At 41.3% G+C, this 18,685-nt stretch overlaps 1 protein-coding gene across 1 annotated transcript in view; it reads right to left on the reverse strand.

Moving 5' to 3' along the window:
* The window catches only part of DKK3 (dickkopf WNT signaling pathway inhibitor 3), a 43,721-nt gene that overhangs the window by 8,941 nt on the left and 16,095 nt on the right, over positions 1–18,685 (reverse strand). The window lies entirely within an intron of this gene.

The raw sequence follows: 18,685 nt of genomic DNA on the forward strand, positions 1-18,685 counted from the left end.
GCCAAAGTACAGTGCATTCTTTACAGTACTGGCAATCTTAAAAATGATGGAAGCATTTAGCAGCACTAAACTAAGCTTGTATCACAGGGAAGAATGGCACAGTTTTCTTCCTTGTTAATAACAGCGTGCTTGCCTTCCTTTCCTTGGGATCATGGGATGCCTGTGAAGCAACAAGTTCTGTAGTTTCACTCCAAAACTAATTAGAACCACAAAATTACACAGTGGTGTGCCCCTAATCCTAATAATCATTCTTTTAACCCAGTCTAACTACTGTAATGCACAATGGCTACATTCCATATATATTACAAGTACCTAGAGCCATATTCTCAGCTGGAGTACAAGCTCCACCGATATCAGACTCACACCAACTTTATACCAGCTGAAGTTCTAGACCAGAGGTTCTCAAACTGTGGTCTGTGGACCACCAGTGGTCCGCGAGTTCCATTCAGGTGGTCCATGGATAGTTCCCTCTAAGGTGCGCGCCTGGGTGGCCGCACACAAGAGAATGGCCACCCTGCGGCTCCACTAATTAGGTGCCTGGACCCTGGCGAAGACACACATGTAAGGTGAGGTGGTGGCCTTGGGGGAAATAGGGGGTAAGTGGGAGGGGGTAGTGGGGTGAGAACAGGGGGTGGGGAATTTGGGATGTGCAGCGCTGCAGCAGCTAGAGAAAGAGGCGACTTTCCCCAGCTCCAGGGCTGTGGCTGCCGGAGAGAGAGGGCCCTCCTTCCCAGCCTCATCTCTGTGGCTGCTCTGGTGGTGGAGAGACCCCCGCCTCCTTCCCAGCCCCAGCTCGGGGGCTGCTGCAGCAAAGCAGAGAGGGAACATCCATCGAATTAGAAGGGTAAGACTACTGATATTAAAATATGAGTTGTGTGCTTTTATCTGTAGAACAACAAAAGTTGTTTATTAAGGGCTTTTTTTATATAGCGCTTTTATCCAAAGCGCTTTACAACAGTTAGCTAACGGTACAAACAACATTTGGAAAGATCATTAAGTGGCCCGCTGAGACCCTCAGTAATTTTCAAGTGGGCCGTGCAAAAAAAAAGTTTGACAACCACTGTTCTAGACTATACAGTCCAAAGTAATGCACCACATTAAGTGCTTTAGGAATGCATATAATAAAATATTTAGTTTTCCCTGACATCGGAATGTTTTACTTCACTATATTAATAACTGGCTTTAATTTAAAAAAAAAAAAAAACTAGTCCAGGACTGGTAACTATTTCAGGAGGACTCAAGCTTAATTCATAAAAAGGGCCACATAATTCATATAAAAGACAACAGAGTCTGGAAGGTGTAATGCATCAAACTTAACCCAGCCAAGTTGTTTTTCTAGTAATAGGCCCCCAATTCAGCAAAGTGTTCAAGGATGTGATTAAATGTACACAGATAAGCAGTCCCCCTGAGGTCAGCAGGAATAGTCACGTGCTTAAGGTTAGGCTCATTTAGCCTAGAAAGAGGAAAAACAGCTGGTCAGAAATCTACACCACTTCCCATGGAAAATTCTGACAAACAACTCGACTTCAGAATCTCCAGTCCAGCTTGGTCTAATGGGGGACGGGGAGGGGCAGAATACACTGGGTAGGTACATCTGCTCTTGTTTTCCAGGAGTGTCTGGCTCATGTGGTGGAGGAGAGTCTTGTATTTAATTACAACTGACAAAGTTTTTCATCTTTCAAATCAAATGGTAAATCTTGTTTTATAAAACTAGCTTCCTCCAGGCTGGCAGCAACATGGACAACTGAAGATTAAAAGGTAGCACAACTCCTCTACGATGTAATCTGTCCTATATCATTTGGTACTTAAACTCTAATAGCAAGAGTCTCATTTGTTATTTATCAGTGTCAAAGCAGAGATCTGTCCAGAGACCCCTATGTTCTCCCACGAGATTGATTGTTACTGGATGAAGTCGAATCTGGAGTAGGCAGGCCGTCAGATGCAGCTTTCATTCCTAGCTGCTACTTAACGTTTCTTCTGAATTAGTTCAGATGCTTTTTCCCCACGGTCTCTCTGTTGCACCCCTCTCACAAGCAGGGTGATGCACTTAAATGGTGGCATAATCTGTGGATGCATACGGGCTCTAACACTGATCCAATTAGTGCAGCAAGATGCTGTCATCCAGATCAGCCATAATTATTTGGGAGAGTGATTGCACTGTGAAATAACCATGGCTAACTAAGCATTATGGTCACAGGCTCCACTGCATTCCTGGTAACAGCCACCATGCTCCAGTGTATCAAATAGGCTGAGTTGCACGGCAAGTAATGTTGCCCATTCAATTATCCATCTCAGCAATATGAGATGGCTTTCAAATAGTTTGGTAACTCCAGTATCCACAGGATACAGCCCAGGAGCAAAATACAGCCCAGGGCACAACTGCTTTTAAAGTCAATGATGTAACAGCAGGATAGAATTTAGCCCAGGGGTTGTAGTTAACTGGAGGTCTTAAGTTTTCTCAAAAAAAAAACCTGTATCAAATCTGGACTGCTATGCATAACCATGGATGCCTTTACAGCTTCATTCTTCCGTTATGTCAGTTGTCCTCCGACCTTTTTTTTTTTTTAAACTGTGCCTCCACATAATGGGGAGGGCTGAAATCAAAACATTATGGATTGGTTGAGGTTTTGTAGCTTCCCCGGTTAGCAGCAGCTTCTCCTCCTCACCAGCCACACCGCAGCACAGCTTTGTGCTCTCTAGCCAGTTTCCTGCCCTTGGCTTTGTCTGCAGCTTCCACAAGTGAGCTTGTGGCTAAGCCAAAGAATAATATATCCTTTCAGCCATAGCCCTTAGGTTCTCGGGCAGATAATCTGACCAGTCATCTCCCAGAGAGTGGAAACCTTGCCACAATTGTTTTAAGATTACGGAATAACTTTATTCAGCTTTGCAGCAGCTTCTTGCTAGACTTAAAATCACAACTCTCCACCTATCTTACTATCTCCATTTCTTTAATGTAATGACCCCACTGATATTTTTTCATTCTTGCTGTCATCCATTAGTTTCTTTTTTTAAATTTCCACTCATAACAAAAAAAAAACCAAACAACCACCCTGTTTTCTTCTCCCCCCTTAATCTGTGTATTTTTCCAACTACTCTCGCTTATCTTATGTTCATGAAGTAGAGTTATTCTGGTTTCTGAACACAGCACTTTCGTTTCATTACCACCATCAGTTCTTCTGTTTCCCCCTGGCCTGCACCTGCACCTACTGAAGCCTCTCTATGGGGTGGAAACCAATCTAGCAGCTTCCCCCTCATGGGGAGAGGCTTCCCTCCTAACCATTTCTGTGGGTGCTACACCATGACAATGCAGCAACTGAGCAGATGGCCAGCAACATGGTCTGCAGGTAGCCATTCTCTCATGGAGAGGTGTGTAAGGGGAGAAGGGAACTCTCACAGGGACTGGAATCCTGTGACTGCCCCTTGAACCAAGTACAGTTCTCAAGTCAAGGTTCTCTCATTCCATTCACTTCCTTCACTCTTACCATAAATTCATTGCTGGCGCCGTACTCCACACCACCACTCTTCCCCCCAAGTCTTATAATTGCCCTTAATGCAAAACTCTGCACCACAGATACATACATGTATAAATACAGAACAGTTTGTTTTCTTAGGGCAACACCCGCAACAACTTGGGATACAAAACCCTTCTAAACTCCAGCACAAGCAGCTGTTTTCATGCACGGGGCTGGATTCTAAAAAAGCATCTACTTTCTTTAGGGAAACTTGCTCAGCTAATGTTTCAGGGAAATTTTTGTTTTCTGTCAGGGAATCCATGGGGGGGTGGAAATAGCCTCCAGCATCCAGCACAGCTTCTTTGCAGCTGAGGTATTTAAAGCTGCAGGTCTTTTTGAAGCCCATTACTACTACTGCTACTATTTAAAAAAAATAGATAAATGCAGCAACAAGATACACACTCATCTCAATAGTATGATTTACAGCTACCCAGGGAAAAAATGCAGAGTACAGAGCAGGGTGCAGATGTATTGTGGCACACTAATGGTGCCTGTAATCTTGCAGGTTGCACAACACCCTCATACCCTTTGAAACCAGTGCCATGGGGGGTGGAAGGCGCTGAGCACTTCCCCTGAGGGCTCTAGTGCATAAAGTTATACCCTGTGTAGTCTACGGCCATGCCAAGAAACAACTAAAATCTATGAAAATTAGTGAGTTAGGACCTGGCCCAAAGCCCACTGAAAACAATGGCACTTCTTCCACTGACTTCACTCTGATTTGGATTTCAGGCCCTTAAGATGGAGATGCTGCCTGGAATGCCAATTCTCCTGAGCAGCAGATTTAAACAAAGCTACTGCCTTTTTGGCCTAACATTTTATATTTAAATTCAAAGATTAACCATTTTTATTATTCCTGGTGATAGTGAGATCTAAAACGTGTATGACAGAGAAAGAAATGGAATAGTCACTCTTATGGATGAGACTTTGTAGGAAATGAAAACTTAAGACAGGTGTGATAGGTTTGAGAATGCTACTTCTGCTTCTCTTCCACATTTTTCTTCAGATATAACAATACAGTCTTTACCTTACACCCAATAATCATATCTTTTTATAGAAGGTTCCCAAGATGTTTTACAAACCGGACACACACACTGGTATACTATGGGGCAGCCATTTCAGGCAGGGAACACATCACTGTTCTGTGCCAACAACATTACACAATAAGTTTGAGAGGGAGAATTAAAGAGAATTTCTCTAATTGGAACTATAAAGGAGAACTGTATGTCACTACAGCTAATCTATTCTCTTATGGAAATATTTTAACTAGAATTCTTCATCTTGTTTTTGGTATCTCAATATGTAAGTGCTTTTAACATACTCTTACATTAGTGATATGTTATAGTATTGTGATGCCATGCTTATCTTTGCGTTGCATATTTGCTTTTAAATTATCTGTATCTTAAAAAACAAGCAAACAAACCAACCTACTAGCCCTCACTAGATTAGACTGGAAAATATTTTACAGGGCTTTGGCTGTTATCAGCTGCTCTAGCCAGTAATCCCAGGGAAGGAAAATTTAGCAACTTTAGACCATCAACGTCAAAAAAACCACAACAGAGTGCTAAAGTGTTCTTTCTGAAAGCTAGTTCCTAAAAGATGAACGCTTAGTATAACTAAATTGTTGCTACTCAAATAAATCTTCAGCAAATATTCATTAGCTTGGGACAGACGTTGGTAAAGGGTTTTCTTTGACTTGTTAAGTAAAGCTCCTTGGCTCAGAAGACAAGGATGCAAAGAGAAAGGGAGAGGGGTTGATAAGATTTCCATCAGACTAACATTTATTGGACTGTTTTGACCCAAAGACCCCTTGGGGCCAATGGGAGAGGACACAGGGGGGGGCTTTTACAGGGATCCCCTGGGTTAGACAGATGCATAATAGTTCACCGAAGGGTGGCACAGGAGATCTCTACCGAGAGCCAATAGCCCACTGTCATCATAATAACTGTGCCATGTGTGTGCGGATAATATTTAAGGAGTCATATCTATATGAAAAATTATGTTCCTACGGTCTAGAAGTTAAGGCAGGTCACCAGGAGGTGACGTACCTTGGACATATTCCTTTCAGGGAGGAGGTAACAGACGTTCATCTCCCCGTCTGGCCACATGTGCAGTGTATGTCTCACAATGGATACCTATCTGCATACAAAGCCAGAGGCCAGTTGAAAGATTGCAAAATCTAAAAGAAAAAAAAATATCTACGGGAAGAAACAAAACAGCCTGGGGTGTACTCTTTATGAATGGAGACAAAAGATAAGACTACTAGATGTTGGGCAACACAGGGCATCCTTCACCAAGGACCAAGCTAAGAGCGTGTCTGTCTTATGTCTTACGGTCACAGCCAGCCTGACTGTAAATGCTGCAAGAACTTGAGGTAAGTAACATTCTACAAGGCACAAGAGTATCTTGTTAATTAAGTCTAGGCACTAAAATGTGTGTTATGATTTTGCTTTTATATGTAACCATTTGTTTCCAATACTTCTATTTGCTACTCCTCGAATCTCTGTGCTTTGTTAAATAACCTTATACTTGATTTCACGTTACCTGTATCTAAGCTGTGTGTGTTAAGCAGAGCCGTGATCTGATGTGTAACTGGTATGCTGGGGTGTACTGCTTCTTTGGAAGCAGCAAATCTGTGAATACTGCAAGTGGACCAGCAACTGGAGACTCCAGGGAGCTGCTCAGAGACCTTGACAGTTGGGATGTGCTTAAAGAGTGACAATGGGGCCTGCAAGGCCTAGTGGGGAGCATTTATGTGGCCCATGGCCAGTGGAGCTGGGGGAGTTGAACCCTGGCAAGCACAGACAAGGCTGTCTCACATTAAGGGTAGGTGGCAGTGGGGTGCCTCAAAGATCTGCGTACCCATGGGAAGAGCCACAAGAAAAAATGTGGCAGCATGGAACAGAAAATCCTCCAGTATGGGAGGCCATCAAAACATTCAGCTGTGATGGAGTAAAGCCTAGGACCTGTTCTTGCGCCCCATGAAGTCTGTAAGTGCTTTGCTATTGAGATGACTTGGAGCACAATCGGGACCCAAGTCTGCGTTTCTTTTTTTCCCCCTATTTAAAAGGAATACCACGGGTTACACAATCAGTTCAACTGAGCATCTTTTGAAATTCTCAACAGCCACCACGGGACAGCAATGTATTTTGTTTAATATTAGGATTGACTATCCAGGCATAGATCACAATGACAAAACATTATTCAAAGCTTCATCCAGCTGATCTGAAGTGATCACTCCTGGTTTTCCATGAATTTAGGACTGAAAAGTCATACAATAGAGGATGGAATGCTGTCTCTATTGAAATCAGTCAGACTTTTGCTGGGACGAATACACCCCTGCTCTATGTATGAAAAAAATCAGCGCAAATCATAGAAAATGTAGCACTGGTTCTTTGCAGCAACAACACTGGAAATGTCCAGTGTCTACTACAGCTTCCAAAAGGTCTAAAAATGCCACTACACAGATGTGCCTCCCTGCACACTTAAGAGTCCTGATATGAAGGAAATTACTTTTCAAAATTTGTGAACTGTGAATAAAACCTAGTGACAGTTTATGGATCCCTTCCAACCAATTCCAGGACACACTAAAGTATGTTTGTGGCAAGCTGCTAATCATGCCAGCCATGGCTGATGTGCCCAAGCCAAACGGCTTGTTAGTTCACATTCAATTGCAGTTTACTAGCAATGAACACTTTAAAGTGTTAATATTCATTTTTTTATTCATACCAATATTTACATTTCATTTTTTAAAATCAATGTAAACCACTGCACAAAGAGCTGGGTTAAAATGCTTTTCTATTACTGGGGCAGGTGGTAAAAGCTGCTGGGTAGTGAGGAAAAAGCCATAAAAACTTTTATATACTATGTGTACATTAATCCTAAAATTACAAAATGACAGAATTACACTGGGAGGAATGTTGTTTTAAAGGGAAATTACTACCATACCTTGCACTGTAGTAATTTTCCAGTTCCTGAGCTCTTGGTTGTCTAGACAGTAACTTTTCTTTTTCTGTGAGCACATATATTGTTAATGAGGAGATATAAATTAATCTGGCTGGAAGAAACTCAGAGCCCTTGTAATAGTTTCCAGCAGGGCAAAGCTTGTCGGCACTTCACTGCCAAGCACATACCACTGTCGTAAAAGCAAGGGACTGGAACTGGGCTAGTGTGAAAGTCACACATTATCTTTGAGACCTGACATTGCTAAATATGCTGCAGACTGTGGCATAGTCGATGAACTGGTGCTGTACAGACACATTTGCGGATGTTTTACAACGTGGCAATAGGATTTCAAGCTCTGAAATCAGCCTCACTTAATCAAAAGGAAATAAATGAGAGAATGTATCTTACTCTTTGGGGTTGTTTTGCCTCTGATGTTTTAGTACCGCTCTTTCATTTCCTTGTAACAGAACTTAAATTTTCACTGGGGAAACACTGTTTGCTAGCACTTAATGTGTATAAACCATTCTGAATGTGAATCAGTATAGTGGCTACTTCCTGTGTCTATTGAGAGACAGTAAAATAACAGTACCTAGTGTGCGCAAGAGTGAGCATGTTTGAACGTGTAACACCTAGTATACAATACCAGCAACCTCAAGTGTTCAACACCCACAAGTCAGATCCTTAAGGTATGAAATTGGCTTAAAACATGATTTAAAAAAAAAGTTTACACTTTTATGTTATTTTTATTTGCCTTCTGGTTTCTGAGATTTTTAAAGTACATTTAGGTCACGGTTCCAAAAGTTTCTTCAGAACCCCAAGAAATACAAACACTTAAAATGAATAAATCTGAGATTCTCATGCAACCAAAAGGACTCCATGAGCTAAAACAAAGAAGGAAAAAAACCCCACATATTCTGAGCTTGGCCACAATAAATCTTCAGTGTATGCTCCTGATGTTGGTATAGACAGACCATTTGGAACATAATTTTGAAATTAAGTATTTAATTTCTTTGGGATATTCATCATAACTCTTAGGAAGAGGGAAGAGCAGAGATGTACAGAGTAAGTCAAGTCATGCCAGTAGAAGAGGAGGACATGGTCTGGTGTCTTCCCCAATTTTATCTTTTTTGCATGGCATTAATGATACTCCTGAAAGGAGCTCAATGGAGAAGTTGAAACGGACGGTAGCTCCACACAGATCTCTAGGAAAATGCCCTTTGATATCCTGAAATTCTGCCTCACTGCTGGTCATCCTTTCCCATCGATCAGGGCTGGTTTCTCAAGCCCTCCATAGAGCTAAGCTGCTCCAGGCAAATTTTATCTACAATCAGTAGTTCAATTTTAGCCTCCTCCCGCTTTACTGAAATGGCTCAGCAGTGTGGCAGCTGGCTCCTAAAGTAAACTGGAGGCTTGATTCCAGGTACAACAGTGCTTGAACTGCGGTGCACCACTTCGTTCACTCCCTGCCAACGGACAGCAGCCAGTTGGTGCTGACTTGCAGACAGTACTGACTTTCAGAAGATAGCTGCATCATAGAATGCGAGCAGCAGAATCATGGAAATTCACTTATGTGACCCAGCCCCAGATTTCCAGTAGGTATCCCACAGTGTACCCTCAGAAAAATCCCAGAATGCACAGAGCACAGCAGTAGGACAAAGCACCATGGGATGCCTGCCCAGAATGCTTTCTGAAACGAATTAGTGCCATGTGTATGCATTGATTCAAGGGAAGTAGGCTAAAGCTGGCTGTGTGGGTACAATTACTTCAGAATAGTTATTCCCCAATTGTTAGTGCACCCAAACCTAATTTTCAAAAAAAAAAACAAAAAACAAACCATCATGTAGACAAGGTCTAAGAAGAAAGGTTTCTGAAAGAACAGGGAGAAGGTGTGTCACTACGAAGGAAGATCCCTAATGACAATGAAAGAGAAGGTGAGCAAAAAGAACAGATAAAAATGGGAATCAAGAAGGAAACTGCACTGTAAGCAAGTAGCTGGTCACAGAGAATGTATTTTGATGTGGGTTGTGGCAGGATCTTCCATTCCTCTGCCATTAAATGCATAGATTCAAGGGGTGCAAGTCTAATTTATTCCCACACCAAACAAAGCAAACAAAAAACACAAAATGGCGTGAGGCCTGGGGCCAGCTAGCCCTGCTCAATTATCAGATCCAGTTGAGAAAGTAACTAGTTAAGTGATTATAAAAGCCAGCAAGTGGCTCAGGTGAGGGAATTCCAGGGAGAAGCTGCAGAAACGGGCTGTCTCCTACAGTAGTCCTTGAGGAAGGAAGACTCCTGATGCTAAGCCTGGGTGTCATGGCTGGGTAGAAAGCCCCACCCTGAAGTTTTGTTTCCTGTTGTGAGTTTGCCGTGATTTGGACAATAAATGGAGCCCAGAACCAAGAGCTGGTAATTCCTAATCTGGGGAGGAAGCCAGTGAATAGACAAAGAATAAGGGAATGGACATCCTGCTTTATAAAAGATGCACACAACCCTCACACATCTTAGGAGAGCCCATTGTACACAGTTCCAAATGTAGGCCACTATGCATGCTTTGACACCAGAACAATCAGCAGGAATGTAATTCTGCAGGAGGAGGAACAGGTGGTAGCCTGAAGGTTCTTACCATTTTTTTTTTGGGGTGGGGGGGAGGGAGTTATATTTGGGAGGAGAGGGGTAGTGGGAAGTCAGACAAGAAACTCTTCCCTTTGGCTGCTCTGATATCCTAAGGCAAGCCCTGGGCCAGTGCCACAGAACTTTTGGGGTCATGAGCCTGAAAAGATTTGTTGCAGAAGACTGGAGTCTCTGTGGCAAGCAAATTTGCAACAAGGAATTTTTTAATCAATAGATTTGCAAGCCAGAATTGGTAGCTTGAGTGATTAGTGTTTTACTTTAGGGGTAAAGGTATTCAGAAAGCTCTCTTACATTCTCTTTGCCTACACTTAACTATCACTTATTTTTAATTGTAAGAGAAGTAGGGGGAGCAATATTGATGCATTCACATTTATAAAGAAAATTTCCCTTACGATTTCACAATACCATAAAAGAATGGAAAATTGGACTGTAACTGTTGGTCTACTAATAGAAGAACAAAAGAGTGGGTTTTTGTTTTTTTATTCAGAAGTGACATGCCCACAACCTTTGGTCTAAAAAGATCTAAACATCTGCAGAAGTATTAACACTAACTCTTTATACAAACTTTTGTGGAAAAAATTTCCAAGGTCCTTTCTTATAAAGCTGTAAAGTGACAAAAATGTGAATACTTGGAATTATAGATTCCATGTCCATGGACAGCATCACCCTTCTGCAACAGTTTTGCCAAGTATGAACTAAATTTTAAGGCAAGTTTGGTTTCTCTGTTTTTGCAGACTTCATACAAAATTTCCATGATTCATCATTGACCAGTGGTGATTATGAAACTACATCAAAAAAGATTCAAAGTAACCTTATACTGCAGGGATGCGATGCAGCTGTGAAAAAAATTACTTTTGAGAGTGTTTCTCGACTTGGTCTAAGTAAATTCACCTGGCTAAAATTCCCTGATCATTGTAATCACTGAAGTGAACGTAACACAATGAGATTGAAAGGATATGGGAATTGGTTCAAACTCCCAGTTCTTGCAAAAAGACGTTGACTTCCTCTCCATTTCCTTATAGAACCTATTTAAACCAAAATCTTATGCACTTCATCCCTATGCAGCTCACATTTTCTGTAGCCTTCTTTCTCCATGTGCTTGCTTGTGTTTCCCCAGGTGTTAGCCAAAGGCATTAACGCCACCAACACCAAAAAAAAATAAAAAAATTCAAAACGAAAGGTTAAAGATTCAACAGCAACAGACATATGTCACCAGATTGTGCCTAGCCCTAATATGCATGTGAAGGGTAGCTAAGATTTGCCAATAGAGCTGGGAAAAAGTTTCTGGCTTTTCTTTTCTTTTTTTCCCCCCCAAAAATGCAGAGGCCCAACACATCACAAATATCTGTTGAATTTGCCACTTACTTAAAAGCCAGTTACTAGCACAGCTTTACTTGCCACTTTCCTGCATGCATCTTGGCTTGGGCACAGAAGGGAGTGGAGAGGACAGAGCAGGGGCTGTGTACTTTCCCTACTGCCAACAGGCGTGACAATGGCTGAGACAGTGCAGGGCAAGAGAGAGCAAGATGGAAATTGTGAGTCCCAGCTCATTCTCAGGGCTCCTCTTGGGCAGCACAGATTCACACTTCCTTATACTCAGGGCTAGGCACAAAGACTCAATCGAGGCCATAATGTGAAAATAAAGACACACATAAAAAGTGGAGCCTCTAAAAACTGAAGTCCTGGTAAAACCACCCATTTTTAAGCAGTGTTAAATTACAGCCTTTGAGCACGGTGTACAGTTACCAGACCGAGCACAACTGATGCCAGTTACCCATGCTTATAAATACAAGCTGCTGATAGACCTTTGGCTGTGTCTACACTACAGAATTCTGGCTAGGTATGATCCCTGACTGACAGCTGTGCTGGCTGAAACCCCTGCCATAGGCACAATTATACCGGCAAAGCTGAACTGGTACCAGTATTGCTTGTTTAGTCTGGGCAGGGGCTGGTTTTGCTGTACCACTATAAAAGCACAGCTTTGCCGGTAGAGTTGTGTGTGGTATACCGGTAAAGCACTCCTGGTGTAGACATAGCCTTGTTCTTATCTTGCACCAATTTCACAGGACTGCAAGGACAGAATCTGCCCCTGAGTATTTACAGAACTTCTTGGCCTACTCAAGGTTGCATTAGTGCCAACGGAAGGAACAGCAGTTGTAGTTTTTCAGTATCCTTGTGCTAATCAATTAAATGACACGGAAGGAAGGGTCATTTACAGGGGGATGAGAATGTCTTTTCTATCTGTAATGTTTGAGATAAATGTCTATTCAAAATAAAGTAAGCACCTGAATTTCAAAGAGGCAATAAAAAAAAAATCTATAACTGTATTTGAAATGTTTCAGAGTAGCAGCCGTGTTAGTCTGTATTCACAAAAAGAAAAGGAGTACTTGTGGCTCCTCAGAGACTTAAATGTATTTGAGCATAAGCTTTCGTGAGCTATAGCTCACTTCATCGGATGCATTCAGCTTATGCTCAAATAAACAGCTACAGTTTTTGCATGCTAGCTCAGATGAGTGCTTGCACGAGTAATGAACAAGGAGTAATGGTCTCAAGTTGCAGTGGGGAAGGTTTAGGTTGGATATTAGGAAAAACTTTTTCACTAGGAGGGTGGTGAAACACTGGAATGCGTTACCTAGGGAGGTGGTGGAATCCCCTTCCTTAGAAGTTTTTAAGGTCAGGCTTGACAAAGCCCTGGCTGGGATGATTTAGTTGGGGATTGGTCCTGCTCTGGGCAGGGGGTTGGACTAGATGACCTCCAGAGGTCCCTTCCAACTCTGATATTCTATGATTCTATGACTATCCTGGGAAGGGGTGACTGAAAAAGATTTGGAGATCACGGTGGATGATCAGGTGAACATGAGCTCCCAGTGTGATGCTATGGCTTAAAGAGCTAAAAGTATCTACATGGGGAACGAATATTTAATAATGGGCTCATCAGTCTAGTAGAAAGGTATACATGATCCAGTGACTGGAAGTTGAAGCTGGACAAATTCTCAGACTGGAAATAAGATGCACATTTTTAATGGTGAGAGTAATTAACCACTGGGAACAATTTACCAAGGGTCATGGTGGATTCTCCATCACTGATATTTTTAAATCAAGATTTGATGTTTTTTTAAAAGCTATGCTCTAGGAATTGTTTGGGGGAAGTTCTGTGGCATGTGTGATACAGGACATCAGACTAGATGATCACAGTCATTACTTCGGGCCTTGGAATCTATGAATCTGAAAAGTTCATAAGCGACAAGCATCTCTTGGGAATGCACAAGCTATTACAAAGTTTAGCTCATTTGTAACAGGCTGATCTTTTGCAAATCATGGAGTATCAGAACACCCAAATGTTTCATCAGTCAGCTGCCATTAACTGTATTGCAGCACAAAAAATCCCAACAAAACCAAAACAAAACGTGGCAAGTATTAAAAAAATGAACATTCACCATTATGAGTGCCGGGAAGACTTTACATCAAGAAGGTAAGTTATGATCTTTGCCTTCGATTGTGTGTGAATCAGCTTCTCCAAAGAGTATGGGGAGTCACCCTTTGAAAATGGTGTAATCCCCATCTGAGACACAAGTGTACACAAAGTTATCTACTACTCTTATGCCATTCTGAATCAGACCTATTTCATGCATGCTGTCAGATAGAATGTTGACTCCATCTAAAAAAGTTATGGTCTGAAGCATTGTGAGTGGATGGTGTGGGTATGTGTCTGAAGCTGTTGACTTCAATAGTGTCTTAATGATATGATGGAAATGATGTGGGGAAAAGTGAGACTGCAGTTTCCATGGACTCATAGCTCACTACTGCCCAAAACAAGCAAGCAAACGTAAACAGTGTTGAAACCCGCAGCTGCTTGAGCCTGTCAAAGAGAAAGCTGGCATGGTAAAACGAAGCATGGTGCCTTTTGCTGAGAGCTACGGCAGTCCTTATCGTGCTTTGGCTGGAAACCTAGCAACCAAAGGTCAAAGACCACAGCTCATTATCACATTTTCTTTCCTTGAACAACAGCCTTCAGATTTCATGGAAAATGGATGTAGCAGCAACAGGGATACTGCCAATTAAAAAAAAGATACAGATTTGTCAAGAGCTCTTAATTTGAGCCAGTGTAAATCTGAAATAACTATTTAAATAAAGTTACAGATACTTTATGCCAATGTAAACAAGAACAGAATTCAGAGATGAAATTTAACAGGAAGTGTCAATGCTTTCATGTTTTTTCTTCAGATAGCTTTTATCCTCTTAGTGTAATGTAAATCTTCCACCATGTAGTTGGAAACCCAGACACAACTGTATTGTACTAGTGAAAAAGGTTAAACTTTTAGAATTTAAGCATATGATAACTGTGGTTGGAATTCTTTTTAAAATGTGGGCCAGATCCTCAGCTGGCATACACTGGTGTAGCTCCAGTGCAGTAAAAATATTCCCTCCCTGTGAAGTAAATTTACACCTGACAAAGAGCCATGATTTTTACCTGGACAGTAATCCTTTAACTAAACTTCTAAATATTTAGAAAGATTTGCTTGGCATAAATGACTCCAATACTGCCAAAACTAACAAGTAGTTATTCATGTGCAGAAGTGTTTGCATCGTTAATGCTTGTATTGAGCTAGATTCCTGCATCAGTTACACCACAATGTAGCATCAAATCAACAGAGGTATTCCCAAATGACAGCCGAAAAGAAAACAGTCCCTGGGAGGGAGTGATCTGACTAATTTCAGCATTAAATCAGAATTGTGTTGGTAAATCCTATACACCACTTTTAAAATTTACAGGATTCTGATCAATTGAGAAATTAACAGCTCCCAGCTTGTTTGCAATTTGTTCCCCTTTGGGAGGAGGCATTGTGTAAACATCCCATTCAGCTACTTCCCTGATTGTATTTGGGTTATTTGTACAGGTGAGCTAAATTGTCCTAATGGCATTGACTTCAGTGTAACTACACAGATTCACAACAGCTGAGGATTGGATCTGGTAACCTCTCCTTTATTCCAGATACTGTGGGCCTGATTCTCTTCTGATTTATGCTGGCATATATGAAGAGTAGCTCCACTGAAATCACCAGAGTTACATGCACTGATGTAAAACCAGTGTAAGTGGAGAATTAGATCCTATGGATCAGATTCACCATTGCTCAGCACCTTGTGTAATAATTTACACCTTGTGTTCTGTACCCATTATGCATTGGTGTAAAACTACACAAGGTGCCCGGACAATGGAGAATTGAGCCCAATGTTTACCTTTCTTCCCACCTCAGCTGGGATGTGGCAGAGGTGGGAAGAAAGTTCTGTATTTGTGTGAGAAATGTATGCAAGTTAAATGAAACCCGCTTTGTTCTCCTTCTGACTCAAAGTGTTTGAAATTTCATAGTGATTCAGACACTGCTAGTTATGGTTAGGATTTCCCCCCTATGGAACACACAGCTATCAGACTGTGCTTTAGGCATTTTAGAAGTAAACAGTAAAACTTTTTTTTCCTAGTTTGCAAGAACTTGGATGAAAGTCAGTCAGGGTGGGAGTTTGTAGAATATTGACTAGAGTAATACGTAATAACTTGCAGAGCCTACGCTGTGAATCTGCACCACTAGAGCAGTCCTCTAGCTTACCCACCAAAAGCAAGATAGTTTCATGGCATGTAGATAGAATAATCCCCCCTTTATGGAATGCCAGACTCCTCCCCATCTTGACAAAGCAGAACCTCACCAGTTTTTCTGTGTCCAGGCTCATCCACAGCCATCAACAGGGAAAATGATTTGTCCTCTTAATCTTTATCTGAGACTCTATAGAGTTATAACAATGTGTTTGTTACTTACCATTTCACTTTCTTATTGCATTATCTGTTTTGCTGGTGTTGTTTTACATGCTGGGTTTGGAAGGGTGTTGTGTGTAGACTGGATATTTGGGTGAAATGAATCTTTTCCTTCTGTTGTATGGCTTGTTTGGTAAACCTGAATAAACGTTTAACCCAAACTATTCCTGATGCTACTGACATCCTTGTGTCCCATGCTCGCAGAGAAAGCTAGGTCAAGTAATCCATACCACCTTGTGCTGTGATCCTGACAAATCTCACGAGCAAAAACAGTACTGGAATGGCCCAGTATTTGGATGGGAGCCTGCAAAGGATCATGTGCAGAAGGAAGAGGTACTGGCAACTCAGGATAGCATTCTTCTGTCTTAAGCAATGCCCATGTACAGTTTTAGAGGTACTGTATTTCAGGAAACGTTAAAAAATGCAGTCCTATTGACTACTTGTGGTAATTAGAGCACATAGTACTTATTGTAAGATTAAGGTACATTGTATAACCCCAGGGTACTGGGCTAAAGCTAATCTCTGGTCATTACTTTCGGCCCCCCACAAATATTCTACACTTTCAATAGGGTGAAGGAGTCTTCATTTTCTAAAATGGTGTAACTAGCAGTGTAAACTGCTACTGTATTTCACCCCAAATATGGCTATAGCTCAGAAGTGACAGAATTTCTAGAAACAGTTTTTGTAAAGTGCATTGGTATCAGTTAGCATGGAAGATATTCTTTGAATCAGTGGTGGGCAACCTGTGGCCTGTCAGGGTAATCTGCTGGCGGGCCACGAGACAGTTTGTTTACACTGACCATCCGCAGGTTTAGATCTTTTGTGGCGTAGGTTTCTATAATGATATTAAGCACAAAAATTCTTCCTTGAAAATTTCACCGATCTGGTTTAGATCTTTAAACTTGCTTTTTAAAGGCGGAGTTCCCTCCATGACAGGGAAAGCTAAGAGCTTTGCTTCAATTTTGGCAGTAATACACCCTTTGTTAAATACATTTCACTGTGTCATCCACCAGACTGTCCTGTCTGGTAAATTGTCTGGGGACTTGAAAACAAAAACAATGGGTATTGTGATGAAATTAGTAAGCTACATATGCTCAACTTTTAGCTTTCAACATCTTATTTTAAAGCTTTTTTACAAGACATTTCAGTCAAATACAGTGACCTGTTGCAGCACAACGTTTGCTGATTAAGTAGGGGGCATATGCTAAAGAGGTTTTGTGCACTTCAAAAAGAAACAGAATCTTTCAAAGCACAACACAAAGGCTTGCGATTTCCTGCAATTTATGATGACCCCTCTATGTCAGATAGTTTTTCTATGCGATATTACTGGACATTTGAATTCCCTCAAATTGCAGCTCCAATGCCATGCAAACGGTGTCAAGAATCTCTTTGAAAGTGTGTGCCTTTCAGAGGCATCTTCAAATCTTTCAGATAGACTTAATCAGAAAGATGTCGCACTTTCCCACATTTCGTGTTGTTGCTACAGATGAAACTTCAATGAAAACGATGCAAGAAATCCTAAACAATCTGATGGAAGATTTTAAAATGCAATTTGAGATTTTTAAAATTCCAAAAGATTTGCTTTTATTTGTTCGTGATTCAATTGTTGTCTCCGCTGATGGACCTTGCCCTTCTGAAGCTAAGAACATTCTTGATTCAATTGCTGAAGGTGCCTTTCAATTAGAAATTGTAAGGCTGCAGAGCTCAGATGTCTTGAAGGCAAAATTCAGAGAAGGGGGACTTTGTGATTTCTGGACTCAATATGCTGACGAGATTCAGAATAGCCAGAGTCTAGCAATCTTTTAATGATGTTTGGATCAATGTACCTATGCAAATCTGGGTTTTCTACCATGAATATTATAAAAAACCATCACCGCAATCGCCTGACAGATGAGCATTTTTACCACTGACCTCCTACAAACCATTCTTCACAAAGCTTGCCAGAGGCCGTCAATGTCACCTCTCCAATTACAGATTGCCACAAACACAGGTGGTAATGTTGATTTATAAACTTTGCTAAAGGATAGAAACACTGATATTTATATTGCAATCAATGTCTTTCTTTAATGGCAGCTGAAAGTCCCCGCCCCCCCCCCCAATCAGCCTTCTACACAAACGGCCCACCTTTTGTCATTAAATTCTCAAATACTCCCATGGGTAGATCTAATTGGGAATCACTGCTCTATAAAATTCTGGGGTGAACAGAACCACAGTGAAGAATTTTTACCTGTTACCGGTATTTCCTGCATCTTGAGTTCACTAGTCTGGAGGTGACAACTTGAACACCCTTTTTCAAGACTGTCTGACAGCAGTAATTAATAAGAATGCAATTTTTTAAAACCTTCTGGACTACTGAACTATCATTCTCCAGACAAAGTTTCTGAATAAGAAACTGAATAATAATTCTGAATAAACTCGAATAAGAATACAAGGTTAGATGCATACTCAGTTTCACTCAACCAAATTACTTTCGAAGGCTGAAATTTGGCACGCTTAATATGAAACTGCTATGTAACTCAATAGGTAGGAAGTTCTGGATTGGTGGACCTGAGCTGAAAAAATTCTCTTACTGCACCCTCTGACTCCATCTCTCCATAACTCATATGTCCAGATAGCAAACTTTCCAGCCACAGAAATAAAGAGCAGGCACTAGAAAAGAACCTTCACAACAGTAAGTACTTGGCAACCAGATGCCATACCTGAAGAAGCAACGAAACCCCTTCGCTGACAATGTACCTTGAAAGTGCAAAGAAAAATGCCAAGAACAAGACTCCCAGTACTACTTTGAAGAGAG

This window comes from Chelonia mydas, chromosome 6 (genome assembly GCF_015237465.2).
Source record: "Chelonia mydas isolate rCheMyd1 chromosome 6, rCheMyd1.pri.v2, whole genome shotgun sequence".
NCBI lineage: Eukaryota > Metazoa > Chordata > Testudines > Cheloniidae > Chelonia > Chelonia mydas.